This window comes from Armigeres subalbatus, chromosome 3 (genome assembly GCF_024139115.2).
Source record: "Armigeres subalbatus isolate Guangzhou_Male chromosome 3, GZ_Asu_2, whole genome shotgun sequence".
NCBI lineage: Eukaryota > Metazoa > Arthropoda > Insecta > Diptera > Culicidae > Armigeres > Armigeres subalbatus.
The window spans coordinates 23,628,068-23,643,155 of NC_085141.1; the positions used below are offsets into that span (position 1 = coordinate 23,628,068).

Genomic DNA, 15,088 nt, shown 5'->3' on the forward strand with positions numbered 1-15,088 from the left:
GGACGTTCTTCTTCCCTATTATGGACCCCCCAAAATATTCCTATAATGGACACTCTCGTGTTTATTTTTTATAGAATTGTAAAAAAATCATTTAATTTTACTTTCCATAGCATTTCCAATGCTTGTAATCAAATCATAGGACTGTAAGGTTGTAGGTTTTCCCTATGGAATTTCATAGCAAAATGTTTACATTGTGCTGAAATAATGGAAAAATGGCAGGAGGGTCCACTATTGGTTGGGGGTCCACTATTGGGCACTTTACCCTATAGAGTGAGATTATCCATTCTTATATTTTATACTAGCAGACCCGACGAACTTCGTTTCTCCTAAAAATGATTTATTATGTGATTAGTTCTCGAGTTATGAAGAAATTTCTGTTTCATTTGTATGGAAGCCCCCCTTCCAAAGGGGGGAGGGGTCTTGAACCATCTTAAGAACCTTCCCCGGCCCTAAAAACCTCTGCATACAAATTTTCACACCGATCTGTTCAGTGGTTTCCGAGTCTATAAGGATCAGACAGACAGAAATTCATTTTTATGTATATAGAAGAAGAAGAAGAAGATTGTTGAAAACCCAATGTGGACCAAACCAAAATCCCCCGTAGCCTAAACACGCCTTACGAATGGAATAAGCTTTATAATGCAATATGCCCATTCACATTCACTAAAACAAGCTACACCTTTTTGGTACGCTCGAAAAGGTTTGTTTCACATGGATAATCTGATGCAGCTAAGTGATTCATGCATCTGTAACGCATTTCATCTACAAGTTTCCGATCGAGTGGACGCGACTGGGTATAACAAACAATGTTTCGTGTGAACATTACATAAGATGCATGGGGTCAAAACCATTCATTTCGACTATTTCTCCGCTTATCATAGCCACATTGCAAACGTACCTTTGTCGACACACATGGCTGACAATCATGTTTACCGAACAAATTAACACAAGTATAGAAGCATGCGAACAACTTTTAATTTTGTCAATGGACTGGCGACGGAATTGTCGGCAATATTTTGGAGACGGCAAACGTCTCCCGTGCAAACGTAAACATTATCTAACAGATAATTTTCAAACAACAATATGGAACGTCCAGTGTTGAGACGCGTGCAGCATTCAAGATCAATATATGTATTTTGAATCGCCATGTATTTCGAATTCAGGGGATCGCCACAAACTATATGCTGATAAATCATATGCTAATTGAATACGACTAATTCCATTCAAAGTGGCCGGCACAAGACAAAGTGCATTCATTCGATTTAATAATACGAAACCCGTTCTAATACGAAACAAAAAAAAACCTTAAGAATACTGTATTTCGCCAATTTCGAATCTGCAACGTTTATTAGCTTTTTGTGTAATCTTTTTTTTCTTATCTATTGATAATCATTCGCCAAGTACAATATTATGGTCGTGATAATGACACATACGGGTCATTTTTGTCAAGAAGATATGACACACTGACTGCTTTAATCGGTAATTGCAAAAAAGGAATACCCATTCAGTTGTAACGCACTAGTCACTAGTGGATAATCAATCATAACTAATTATAAAACTAATAATAATATTGGGAAATTGGTTTTCATAACTAGTGCATCATTACAAGCATTCAGACATTTTTAGATGCATCGTAAATCGTGACCAACGAAATTTAGGAAACTCCCACCCTTAAGTATACTATAAACAATTTACCAATATACGACAACTAGCCTTCGATCCGCGTGCTGTTTGCTCTTTTTCAGGTTTTCTCTTCCAAGCAACTAGGCTGTTTTCGTTGCTGTATAATTTCATTCGGCCCCTCTCGTGGTCACAGCATCCGTGTCGGTGGGATTGATGTAATGTAACCTTCATGCAGCCAAATGTAATAGATGCTGGGGGCTGGCACTTGGTAGCATAGCTGTTGGGCCGTTTATTGTGTTAACATTAATTGTTCAAAACTTATCCTCTGGCAGGTATCTACCTCGAAGTGGGTACTTTGGTCGCCATTAAAGAGTTTCTACAAGGTTGAAGCTCAAGTGGAAATTGAATTCCCAAATTGAAACGAGACAGCTAAGCTGTCTGAGATTGACGGTCTGATGAAGTGTTCTCTATTTTAGGGTTGCTAACCACAAGTCATCCTTTTAACCAGAATACTAAGAACAGTAAAGCTTAATTAGATACATATGATATGTATCTATAATGATATTTGAAGAGTTTTTGTAAACGAGTATTTGTCCAATTAGGTTGTTTCCGATGATGGGTCAGCAATGCTAGAATTTCTAACAATCTCACGACAATATCTGGGCGCGATGTGGGCCTTTCTCTTTCTTGAAATGACACAAAACAAAGCCATCATAACGCTTATGGCATGTGATAATGATTTAAGCCGTGAGGTGAGAAGATGTGTTCAAGCTGCAAATAGTGCGAATCGGATATTCTGAGGTTTGCGTAGCATGTTTTTACTGACATGGATTTGAATAGCACTGTACAAATAGTTGAAATTTCCAGTCGCCCTGTAGGGCCGTGATCGAGTTGTTGGATTGAAAATATAAGAATACCTAAATAGTATCTTCATTTCATTTTATCTATGGAAGCCGAAAATCTTCCAGAAACAATAAGTCAGTGATGTTCAGCATTGTGAAGTTGCTCCTCTACATATTTCTCTAGAATTTCTTTATGAAATTCCTTTGTTGCTTTCAGTTTTTTCTTTGGGAAATCCTTCGCATATTCCTTCATGAATTCAATGGAAAACTACTTCAGGAACTCTTTCAGATATTTCTTTAGAAAATCATTCTAAGATTCTTTCATTATTATTTTTTGAAAATTCATTCCGAAATTCTTCTAAAAATCTCTTCGGAAATCACTGAAATAATTGCCAACGGAAAGGAAGGAATTATTAAAGGAACTCCTGGAGGATTTTCGAAAAAAAATCCCGAATTAATTTTCGAAGAAAAGAGATTTCTGAAGGCATTTTGAAAGAATTCCTGGGGTGATTGCCGAAGTAATTTCCGATGAAATTCCTGAATGATTTTTTAAATAATGTTTGATAGAATGCCTGAAAGAATTTCTGAATAAATTTCCGGAAAAATTCCTTGACGTATTTTCGAAAAAAAAAATATGGAGTATTTCTCCCAAAATTACTAGAACTTTGGCGACGCCAGTAGGCTAGAAGCGAAATGCTACATGTGCTACATAATGGTAACCACTATCTATAATTATCTATTTCCTATTTACTTTTCAATTTTCAAACTTATTTGTACCTTACTAAAGGTAAGGTAAAAATTTACTAAAACAAAGGTAAATTTTCTGATACAATTTTTTGTAAAAAAAATAGAAAACAAATCAGCTCTTCGGAATAATTTTTCACTTTTTTACAGTTTCATCAAAACATTTTTCCTATTAATTAAGTAAATTTCGTGTTATATATACAAATGATCACGATTTGCAATTCCTATACAAGATATACAAAAAATCATTTCATGCAAGAACTTTGATTTTGATTTCCAAATTCTTTCAGTTTTATCGTAAATAGAAGAAGAACGAATATAGATTAGCAAACAATGGACTGTAAAAACTCTGGAAAAATCAGGAAATTTTTATTTTGAAAAAGTCGTCACCCTGACAATGCAATAATGGTAAGTATTCCGCCGATGCACATTTGATTCGGTTAATAATTCGGCAAGTATTTATACTTTTACATAAACAACTTATTGAAATGGTAGCTTAAACTTTTAATTATGTGTTTCGATCTAAATTATGTTCGTACGTGGTGTATGCTGGCTGCATTACGCATATTTTGTTAGGGTTGCTAACAATAGCCACACCCCGTCAATGTCGTATTTTACCCTATGTAAAATTCAAATACAATTTGTTTCATATTATTGTAGCTTTGGATTAGTGCAAAAGTTGTTATAAGCTTCGAGCTTAATTTGTTAACAAATGTGTTTGGGTTCTTTTGAAATATTAAGAATGATGAGATTTCAAGTATGTATCTCTCTCTTCGAGCAAATGACGTCATATGCATAAATTGTTTGTTGATCTCTACGACGTTTACTCCTTGAAACTATCTGGATTTTACCCACGCTTTGATGAAGTGTATGATGACGCGGGAAGTTTTAGGGCACTTATATTTAGCCAAATTGAAGAAAAAAAATAACACTTCATGAATGGCGGGCGCGGAGCTTAGCTTGAAGTGGTGCAAGTCGCAGCTCTGATCAAATAAAAAAAAACTCTTGGAATTCACCTTCCACCAGACAGCGGTAACACACAAGAGCTGGGAACAGCTTTCATGGTGATGGGTAAAATGCAGAGACTCGTGATCGGGTGGTGGCCGATCAATGAGAGAATGTGCAGGTTGAGGATCAAAGCCCCGGTCCATAGGCCACATTCCGGTAGCACTGATGATTATAAGGACGCATTCTACGCCTTCCGACCAGCCTCACCAACTACGTAACTCTAGTGCGCCCATAATTGCACGGGCTCATGAACTGCGCGCCATCCTGCAACTAGGCGATTCTTCATCCAGGGCATTCGTGGAGGACAGCTTCGCCGACGTAAAACAATCAGTCGACGAAGAAGACAACCTGCGCAGGTGTGTGATTAGAGTTCAGACATGGCCATGATCTGAACCTCAAATTGTGTTCAAACCGAAACAAATCAACCGAATGAATTGTGGATAAAGAATATCGAGTAGTTTCGTTCTAGTTTTTTGACGAAGGACTACGTCTTTGTTTTTGATATGGAGGTACATGTCAGAATTTCGAAAAATGAGTAGATCATTTTTCAATGGATTTTCATGATTTTATCATCAATCAATTGCTAATTTTTTTTTGGGGGGTCCCGTAGCGTAGTTGGTTCGCCTTTCAAACGAATGGTCATGGGTTCGATTCCCAGCCCCTCCACCAAAACCCTCGTCAGTCGCCGGATGCGCAGCCTATGCGGTGGCGTATTGAGGTGCACGCCTCACCGTCACGGCTGCCTGATGACGACTGACAACTTGTTCTTCTCGGAGGCATTCCTCCAACGTTACCCAAATAAATGGCAACCGGACAATGCAACGATCATTGAATACACGCCATGGACAAAACGAACACAATGGACTCACGACGAGATGGACCACCAACGACAACCACAATGAATAATGGAAAAATCTAAAAATAGATTCTGTGTGGATTCTGGCTGCAGAATACCACAGTAGATCTTGGCACAGTAGCGGTTAAGTAACACAGAGTGCCTACCAAATAAATAAAGGAGTAAAAAAAAAAATCAGAAGGGTTGTGTACAAGACACGACCGCTCGACGTAAACTACGTAAAACCTCATCGGCAGCGTTCAATAGAATTTGTATAAATTTTTTAGTAGAACAGGTTTGTCGACAGCGAGTTAAAATGAGGAGAAAATTGCATTTCCACAATTCTGCTGTCACCGACGACAGCCACTCAATGATTTTCCGCTTATTTGCTACATACGTCATCTTTGTGAATAATTTACTGCAACAACTACCCGTCGACGGCCGCCAATGGCCGCAAGACACGACTATGCACAGGAAAAATGAAGCGGTGGGCCAAAAGGTGCGTGCGTTACAGCAATCTGATGTCCGTGTTGGGGTTGCATGAACGGAGTTGGTTAGTTCTGAATCTTTTACCAGACGTGAAAGAACTAAAATTTTCAATAGTTTTACGTTGATAATCAATAGTTTTAAAACAATTAACGAATTGGTGGAAAGTTTCCGAATCTATTGATAATAAAATCTCGAAAATTTATCGAAAGATAAAGTCGCTATTAACTTTTGAAATCTTACATGATTTCGTGACGGTCCCCAATTTGGAAATTTTCATTTGGCACCCTGTATCCGAGGCTTCCTCTTAGACGTAGTTTACGTCAAAATGCTGGCAAATTAATTCTTTTGTGTAAAATGGTGATTCTGAAAAAAAAACATAATCTTGAGAGAAAATTTCACTTGACAACAACCGACGCCATCTATACGAATACATATTTGCAGCATCTACGATGCGCGCCCGTAATTGTGCTGCTGGAATAACAAAACCGAATAAGAATTTCACTGCCACTGAAACCATCCCCGTCCGACGCGCGCTCGTGATTCTGCTACGGACGGCAGGCAACTTTATGGCGTCGCCAAGCGGTCAATTTTCACTTTGAATGAAATTCGCCTCGCCTCAATCTTCCTTTGTGTAGAATGGTGGCCCTGAGAAGAACCGATTGATTCCCCAAATATGTCGACGACGACCACACGATCCACGACACGGGCTGGAGTTCGCTCAGCAACTCTACCGATGCTGGGACCGCTCTCCACGACATTTCAAATGAAAAGCCTCGCGCGCGGGGGAAAGCAGTTTTCTTATAATGAATAAAGATGGCTCATTAGTCCCGCCTCTTTGTTGTCCGGTATGACTGCAAATATTGTGTAACCGAATCGCTCACCAAAGAGGCGTGGCTACAGGTTTAACTTGATTGATCACAAGAAAGCAGCTCTTCCGCGCGCGAGCCATTTCCTTCGAGATGTCGCGAAAAGCAGATCGCGGTCCATTGCAATAAATTTATTCTCAGACGATGGCTGAAAATTTCTTCTCTATGGTGGGGTCTTCATTGGTTTGGCTGGTGTCGGTGAAAAGTGAATTTTTTCTCAAGATTCTGAGATGAATTGACGAGTGCGGTTAATAAATTCTGTGCGAAATCATGCGCACAACAGTTTGAATTTATGGTTTTACACAGATTTTGTGAACTCCACTCAAACAACATAAAATGGGATATCAGAAAATCAAGTACATATCACAACACAATCTTTCTTCTACCAAAATATTTGGTGGCCCTGAAAAAGGGCCGTTTGTTTCTGTTGGCATGAAGCCATTTGAAGTGATGTTCATCGCGTGCCGGTGAATGTAATCACTTAGATGATATCTCTGATAATGGTGGTCCTTCAACGTGACGTCTGTCGGGTTGGTCCGTTGAAAGTGATGTTAAGCACTGCTGACCAGTAAACATATACCAACGGCAGGAAAATAGTTGAACTGCTGAATGTCCAGGCAAGAAAAGACATCCTTCGGTGGGCGTCACATGGAGCACCAAAACTCACAGTACATGAATTGCTTTATTGATTACTCTTCCGCGCGCGCGAGCCATTTCGTTCGAGATGTCGCGGAGAGCAGACCGTGGTACCACCTTCGGCATCGGCGGAGCTCCTACCGGAAATTTTATTCCCGGCGATGGTGTGGGTCGCGCGGTCGTCGTCATTAACATTAGCAGCGCTCAGATTAAATTTTCTTGTATGAAGTAGGGGGAATGACGGCTTTGGCAGGTTTTGTTCTATTATTGTCAGGGGGTTTTTGTTGGCCAAATTTTTATGAAATTTGGCCACAATATTCTTTGATATGCAAAACATGTTTAGGCCAAATTTGAGCATAATTAGTTACAGTTACTCCCCTGACAATAATAGAACCTGCCAAAGCCGTAATTTCCCCTACTAACGATTGGCTACCGTCAATGAAAGTAGCTCTTAAGTCACAACTTGAGGCGAGATGAATTTTGATCAAGGTAAAACTTAATTGCTTGGTGATGGCAGATTGTTTTCCGTCGGTAGTAGAATCACGAGATCACGATTCAGAGAAAGACATATAATTTTGGTAGATAGTCATCCATGCGAATACATTTTTGCAGCTTCTCCGTTTGACGCGCGCTGGTGATTCTACATACATACAGTGATACCACATACATACAGAAAACATACGATGATTCAACTTATCCATGAGTTTTAGGTGCTGAGTTGGGTTCGATTTGAATCATCCATGTAAAAACTCACAACAGACCAAACCAATTTTTGTGACAGTCTCGAATTTGGAAATTTCCGTTTTAAACCCTGAATCTGAGTCTTCTCATTAGACGAAGTTTACGTCAAAAAATCTGTAGCAAACATCAATACTGACGCCATACAATTTTTTTCAGTCATAATGCGAATCAATTGTTTGCATGGTCTCCTTCCGATACTTGCTTGGGATTCAACTACCGACGTTAGCGTTGCGCTTTGAATAAAGTTAATCTCGGAACCGATTTCTTTTTCAATCATAAACAGGAAAAATACAAAATTAGTGTCTCGCGGGAAAATTTCATGTTGTGCCGACAACATCCAAATCGTTGCAAACGCCAAATTAGTGAATAAATTGCTGTAGCAATCTTCCGATGACAGCCTATGCTCGGACCGGCACTAATGCTATGATTCCGCTACCGATGCCAAACAATAATGCTTTGTTCTATGAAGAAAGTTCGTCTAATATCAACATTCTCAATCACTAAAATCATATAACTCCGAATTACGCTAGAAAATTTCACCGAAATATTGTCCAGTTCCTAACGGTTGCACTTTAGGAAAATTATTTCAACTTAACCTTCCTCCCAAATATAATGATGGTCCTGAAAAGAACCGATTAATTTCCACTTATGTGCCTTATTAACAGCAGCCACTGGGCTGCGCGACCGCCAGATCCGCCGAAGATGGGACACGGATGTAAATGATGTGCTGCTGCTTCCACGACCGCCACCACCACCGACCGAAAAAATTTCATCCGCACCACCACCGCTGAGACAGCCGTTGTCACTGGGACCGCTTCTAGACGCCCTGTCCGTGTTGGGGATTTATGAACGGAATTGAATTTTTCACCCGGTTTGGAAAGAAACAACATTTTCAATAGTTTAACGTTGATAATCAATAGTATCAATAGAATTGGCAAATTGCTGAAGAGTTTCTGAATCGATTGATAAGCAAATGTCGAAAATCCATCGAAAGATAAAGACGCTATTAGCGTTTGAAATCTATCCTAATTTCGTGACGGTCTCGAATTTGGAAATTTCGGTTTTACACCCTGTATCTGAGTCTTCCACTTAGACGTAGTTTACGTCAAAAACTTGGTTGGTGATTTTTGATCATCGTTTTCCTTGGCCGTGACAATTTCGGTGAAGTGCGAGTGTTCAATACGATAGGAAGATCGACGAAGTGCCCGGAAAGGTTGACCTAGTGTTTCTTGCACCTGGAAGACGGTGAAATTCGGTATTTTTGGACGGCCATCTCTGGCGAAGTGGAAAACCACGTGCTGGCACAGTTTTAAAACCAAACCCAACCCAGCTTCTGGCCTGCCGACTCCAGCCCGGCTTCAGGCCTGCCGAATCCACTCCGGCTTCAGGCCTGCCGAATCCACCTCCAGGAGGCCCGGAGATACCAATCCCGCCGACCGAACGTAAGAAGATTTATTCTTCCTCCCGGCACCGTCGCCGAGAAGCAAAGCCATCGAACAATCCTATCCATTTGAAGAGGAAATATCATCGTGTCCAACCTATCAAGCACCACCGAAGGAAGTCTTGCAGCAAGTGCCAAACCCATCCTCGCTCGGAGGCCCGGAACCGTGGATTCTGGAAGCAAAGTGCCCGAAACCACCGAACCCACACCCACGTGGATTTCAGCGACAAGTGTCCCCTCCTCGTTCGAAAGCCCCGAAAGGTGGGTCCACGAAGCTACACGTCCGAACCCTTAATAGCTCAGACCCGGTGTCGACCCGAGCCTGCCCCGCTGGGCCGAGAAGCCGACCACTTCCCTTCGTCGGTTACGTATCCCAGGCTCACCTGAAGAGCACTTGCAGCGGCCAAAGTGACGTCAGTGTTGGGTGCATTCGCCAAGTCCCAATTATTTTCAGGCCATCGAAGGTATGTACGGACCAGATTTCGTACCTCCGTCATGTGGCGTAAATCAAGCATGCCACTATGGGCCCCAGCCCACCAATCGGCCGAATCAGCTATACTAACCCTATTCAAATGAACTAAAACTAACCTTCTTATACTAACATGAGCTTTCAATAAAAGACAAGTAAAATGTATCCACAAGCTTTTCTTATTCGTTCATAAAGTGCATGACTGACCGTTGGTCCTTAAAGGTCTTCCTCTGTCCGCTTCGTGGTTGTGTGTCCCTTCGAGCCGGTTAATCGTCGACCCTGAGCAATAGAGGTGAGCTAGTTAGGGGCGTAAGGACGTCCACTGCCCAGACGTAGGGACGTCACAAGCAGTTACAATTTTTATCATTATTTGAAACTTTATAGGATACTCGAGGATAAACTCCGTCGTCATCTACAACCCTACTTCATTGAGCGCCGTTGCTGATGAAGCAAGTGTGTAGGAGCCGGACAATACCAAATACTCATCCTACTTGGTTGCCATGTGTACAAAAATACATATGAGAGAGTTATTTCTGAAAATGTATTGCGAGAGTTCGGCTGGTTGCCCGGGTGCTGGGAATTTGGTTTCATCAGTACCCGCTAAGCTGCGGAGGACAACGGAGGTCCTTTGTAGCTTAGTAGGGAAAGCACCTGTCTAGGGTACTGGGGTCGTGAAATCAAAGCCCACCGAAGGGACGGTTATTCTCCAAAACTTTTTTTTTGATGATTTCCGTACCCTACCCTTCGACCGTTGTATTGTACGAAACAGAACATAATTTGTTGTTTGAAATGTCAAATTCGCCGTTTGACATATGAAATAAAAACAAATAACATTACAATTGTGAAATAAGCTATTATTCAGACTTACTGGTTACATTGCCTTCCAACTCAGAAGAAACTTGACGCCAAAGCTTATCCACAAGTATCCTATTTCTATACTGCTTAATGGTTTCATTACACAGCGCTTTTTTCGTAAAAACTAGCGCAATTAAATTTTCCGAGTCGATCTCCCTATTTACACAGTCTGTTTTCGTAAGAGTAAAATCAGCAGTGATTCAAATCGTTCGGGGCTGTCAGTTTGAATATGAATCTGAAACATTAATCTTCCCAGCAGCTGTTCTAGATTCAGTTTTTATACCAGTCAACTGTCAAAAAAATAAAACTGGTATAACGCCCCGTTCTATTTTCTGCAGATTTGAACCACGATTGAATCACGAGATTCAAATATTTTTCAATTGTTTTGGTGTATGGATGCGTCATTTTATCTACGGATCAATCCACTTTGCAATTCCGGCGCCTTTCTTGGCAGTAACATAATGATTTCAATTAATTTAAAAATTGAAAAACATGAATAGAACACTGCTGGGGAAACCAGCGAGTTTGTTCTATTTTGCTCCAGATTCCAACTAGAATAGTGGACGAAAATTTAGAATGAAACTGAATCACTCCTGATTTCACCCTAATACGTTTCCGAAGGAGAATGATGCGTTTTATTGCATCAAAGCATCACACAGCCTGCTTTGCCGCTTTCACGGACACTTCTCTTCGCTTTATTAAAATAGTAAAATCAGCAGTGATTCAAATCGTTCGGGGCTGTCAGTTTGAATATGAATCTGAAACATTGAATTTCCCAGCAGCTGTTCTAGATTCAGTTTTTATACCAGTCAACTGTCAAAGAAATAAAACTGGTATAACGCTCCGTTCTATTTTCTGCAGATTTGAACCACGATTGAATCACGAGATTCAAATATTTTTCAATTGTTTTGGTGTATGGATGCGTCATTTTATCTACGGATCAATCCACTTTGCAATTCCGACGCCTTTCTTGGCAGTAACATAATGATTTCAATTAATTGAAAATTTGAAAAACATGAATAGAACACTGCTGGGGAAACCAGCGAGTTTGTTCTATTTTGCTCCAGATGCAAACTAGAAATGTGGTCGAAAATTTAGAATCAAACTGAATCACTCCTGATTTCATGTTAGGTATGTCAGGTTTAGATACACGGAAGAAATAAACTACCCAATAGTAAGTTTAATTCACCCAACCTCGAACATCCGTACGGGAAGCCAAAATTGAGTAAGTAGGGTCGAAGTAGTTTGCCTTTACTCCCATGTTAAAAAAGTACCCAACGGAAAATTTATTTACCCAAATGTAAGTTTAATTCACTCAATTTCAACCTCATGTAATAGAACTCAAAATTGGCTTCCCGTATTGAACTGGCGTCGTTGGATTGTTTGGCTCAAGATTTTTTTATGTACAGGTTGTCTTGTCAATATCCCCAACTCAGCCATCTTGGATTTTTGTATGGAATTTATGCTCGTTTGTTTACGTTTTGCACTGAAAATGTATGTTTCCCCCCGCGCTGGTAATTCCCATCTACTGACGCAGTCGGATAACCTGTACATAAAAAAATCTTGGTTTTGCTCATTTGTTCTTGACAACAGAAGAAAGAGTGGATGAAAGAGAAGAGAAAAAATAACTCAAAAATAAGTTTAAAAAAACTCAACGCTGGGTACTTTTTTTCTTTCGTGTAGTTTCCATATCATATATCAAAATGCATCGATTTTATTTTCTCACCCCCCCATTATTTCATTTTGACTATCCTTTTCCAACAGAGAGCGGTACAGTGTAGCACGGGCAGAAGAGAAACGAATCCACCGCAGAAAAAAAGGCAACACAAAGAAAATGTGATGGCTGAAGCGCAGGAGAACATGGATAGAAACGATATGCGGAGGTTTTACGCAACTGTCAATGGCGCGCGGAATAAGACTGCGCCAGTGCCCGCCATGTGCTATGACCGAAAGGGAAATTTGTTGACAGAAAAGACTATGGTGGCAGCCAGATGGAAGGAGCACTTCGAACATTTGTTGAACGGTGAAAATGAAGGTGTGTTAAGGAGAAGGATGGACATAGTCGGCGACGGTCAAGCTGTGGAACCACCAACGCTGGACGAGGTTAAGAAAGCTCTAAACGAGCTGAAAAACAGTAAAGCTGCTGGAAAGGACGAGATCCCGGTCGAGCTTCTCAAACACGGAAGTGAGCAGCTGCATCAATCAATCCACCACATTATCCAGAAAATGTGGGAAGAAGAAGAACTGCCTGCCGCCTGGTTGGATGGCCTCATATGCCCAATCTATAAGAAAGGGCACAGACTAGAGTGTGCCAATTACAGAGGGATCACCCTTCTGAACTCGGCGTACAAAATCCTGTCGCGTATCCTGTTTAACAGACTGAGATCGCTTGAGGAGTCCTTCGTCGGCGAATACCAGGCAGGTTTTCGTGAGGGCCGATCAACGACGAATCAGATGTATAGCCTTGATAAATTCCGGGAGTACAACTTGCAGACTCACCATCTGTTCATTGCTTTCAAAGCAGCGTACGATTTAGTGAAGAATGAGCTGTGGCAGATAATGTCCGAACATGCTTTTCCGGTGAAACTGATTAGACTGATACGTGCAACGCTGGATGGCTCGAAACCAAGTATTCGGATTGCAGACGAAGTGTCAACCTCGTTTGTGTAGACGGATTGAAGCAAGGTGATCCACTTTCGAAATCCTGGGCTTTGCGGACGACATCGACCTTATTGGAATCGATCGCAGAGCTGTAGTGGAGGCTTTTGTCCCACTGAAGAGGGAGACGGCGAGGATGGGCTTAACCTCTAACTCTACCAAGACAAAGTACATGGTGGCAGGTAGGGATAGGGGAAGACCTAGTGATGTTGGTGCAGAGGTAGTCTTGATGGGGATGTGTTTGAAGTTGTTGAAGAATTTGTTTACCTTGGAACGCTTGTGACATGTGACAAAGCCGTTTCCCGTGAAGTGAAAAGACGTATTGCTTCTGCAAATAGGGCCTTTTATGGATTACGTAACCAGCTTAGATCCTGCAATATGCAGACGGAAACGAAATTTGCTCTATACAAAACTCTGATTCTACCAGTGGCCTCACAAGACATGAAGCATGGACATTAGAAGAGGCGGACCAGAGCGCTTTCGGGGTTTTCGAGCGAAAAGTGCTGCGTACAATATTTGGAGGGAAACTAGAAAATGATGTGTGGCGCAGAAACATGAATCATGAGCTGTATCATGTATACAAAGAAGAAAATATTGTGAATCGTATAAAATACGGCAGACTTCAGTGGGCTGGTCACTTAGTGCGAAGAAAGAATAGCGAAAACAATATTCAACAGAGAACCAGATAGGGGCAGGCCACGAACACGCTGTCCGCACGCGGTGGAATCGGACCTAGGGACCCTGAACGTTCGGGGAAACTGGAGGAACATCACCCAAGATCGACGATTATGGAGCTCTACAATACGCCAGGCATAGGTGTATCGACGCTGTAGCCAACCAGGTACCAGGTAGGTAGAAAGACACCGAAAACATTTTTTTTTCAGTTTGGACAACGAAGTTTTTTTTTTATTTTTTTTTACAATAGGGAAACTGTATCAGTTTTGGCCATATTCCTAATTTGACCAGTTTTTCGAATTACTCCAAAAGTAAAGTACTTTTGGAGGGTTTTACTGGCTCTAACAGGAGATATATCGCTTGTCTTTCTTTGCTGATCGATATGTTTCGGAAAATATGCATTTTTTTGGGTTGGCCAAATTAGGAACTAAGGTGGCCAAAACCGGTACACCGAAAAAATATAAAAATAAAATGAATACCAATACAGACAAACTAGCAAAAGTTGGTTAAAACTTGGATTTTCTTATAAGAAATCAGCATTAGGAAAACTCGGAGACGAGCCAGCCTAGGGCTGAAAATCTCCTTAATACAGACACAAAAAAACATGAGAAAATAAAAGAAAAACAAAAACATTTTTTTTTTTGAAAACCTTGACCAAGTACACATTTTATATGTCATAAAAGAATGCTATAGGGCAGTGTAAAATATTCACAGTGAAAGTTGAGTCAAGTACGAGATACTGAAGACGGCCTTACTGTTGAGGTCGAAATATGTATCTGTCAAGGTACAATTAAGTGGTGGAATTAAATGGGATTGTACAAACTCGTCTTATGACAAGCACAGTGAAATGTTTGACCATGCCTCATTAAATTAGAATAACTTATCTCAAATGGGGTAAGATGAGTATTTTGAAACATTCAAATAATACACCAAATACTGAAACTCTTTTGCACAACCTACAACAATTCTAGAGTGCTTTGAAAATAGGTCGTATGTGCAAAAGAGAGTCTCTCTTTGGATCTATTCTCTTTCAATTATTACGAAACTATACAAAAGTTTACTTCGAATTTTATGGCAGATATCCAAAGACAATAGCTTTGTCTATCATGCTAAAGTGGAAATGTAGCAAAACATGCAAAACTAGCCGATATATTAGCGAAAGAGAGCGTGATCAAAGAGAATCTCTCGTTTGCACATACGACCTAT

The 15,088-nt window shown here is 40.7% G+C and overlaps 1 protein-coding gene across 1 annotated transcript in view; it reads right to left on the reverse strand.

Annotated features, from left to right (window-relative positions):
- Nucleotides 1–15,088, reverse strand: part of LOC134225401 (UDP-glucuronic acid decarboxylase 1) — a 42,113-nt gene that overhangs the window by 24,613 nt on the left and 2,412 nt on the right. The gene's annotated exons all lie outside the window — the stretch shown is intronic.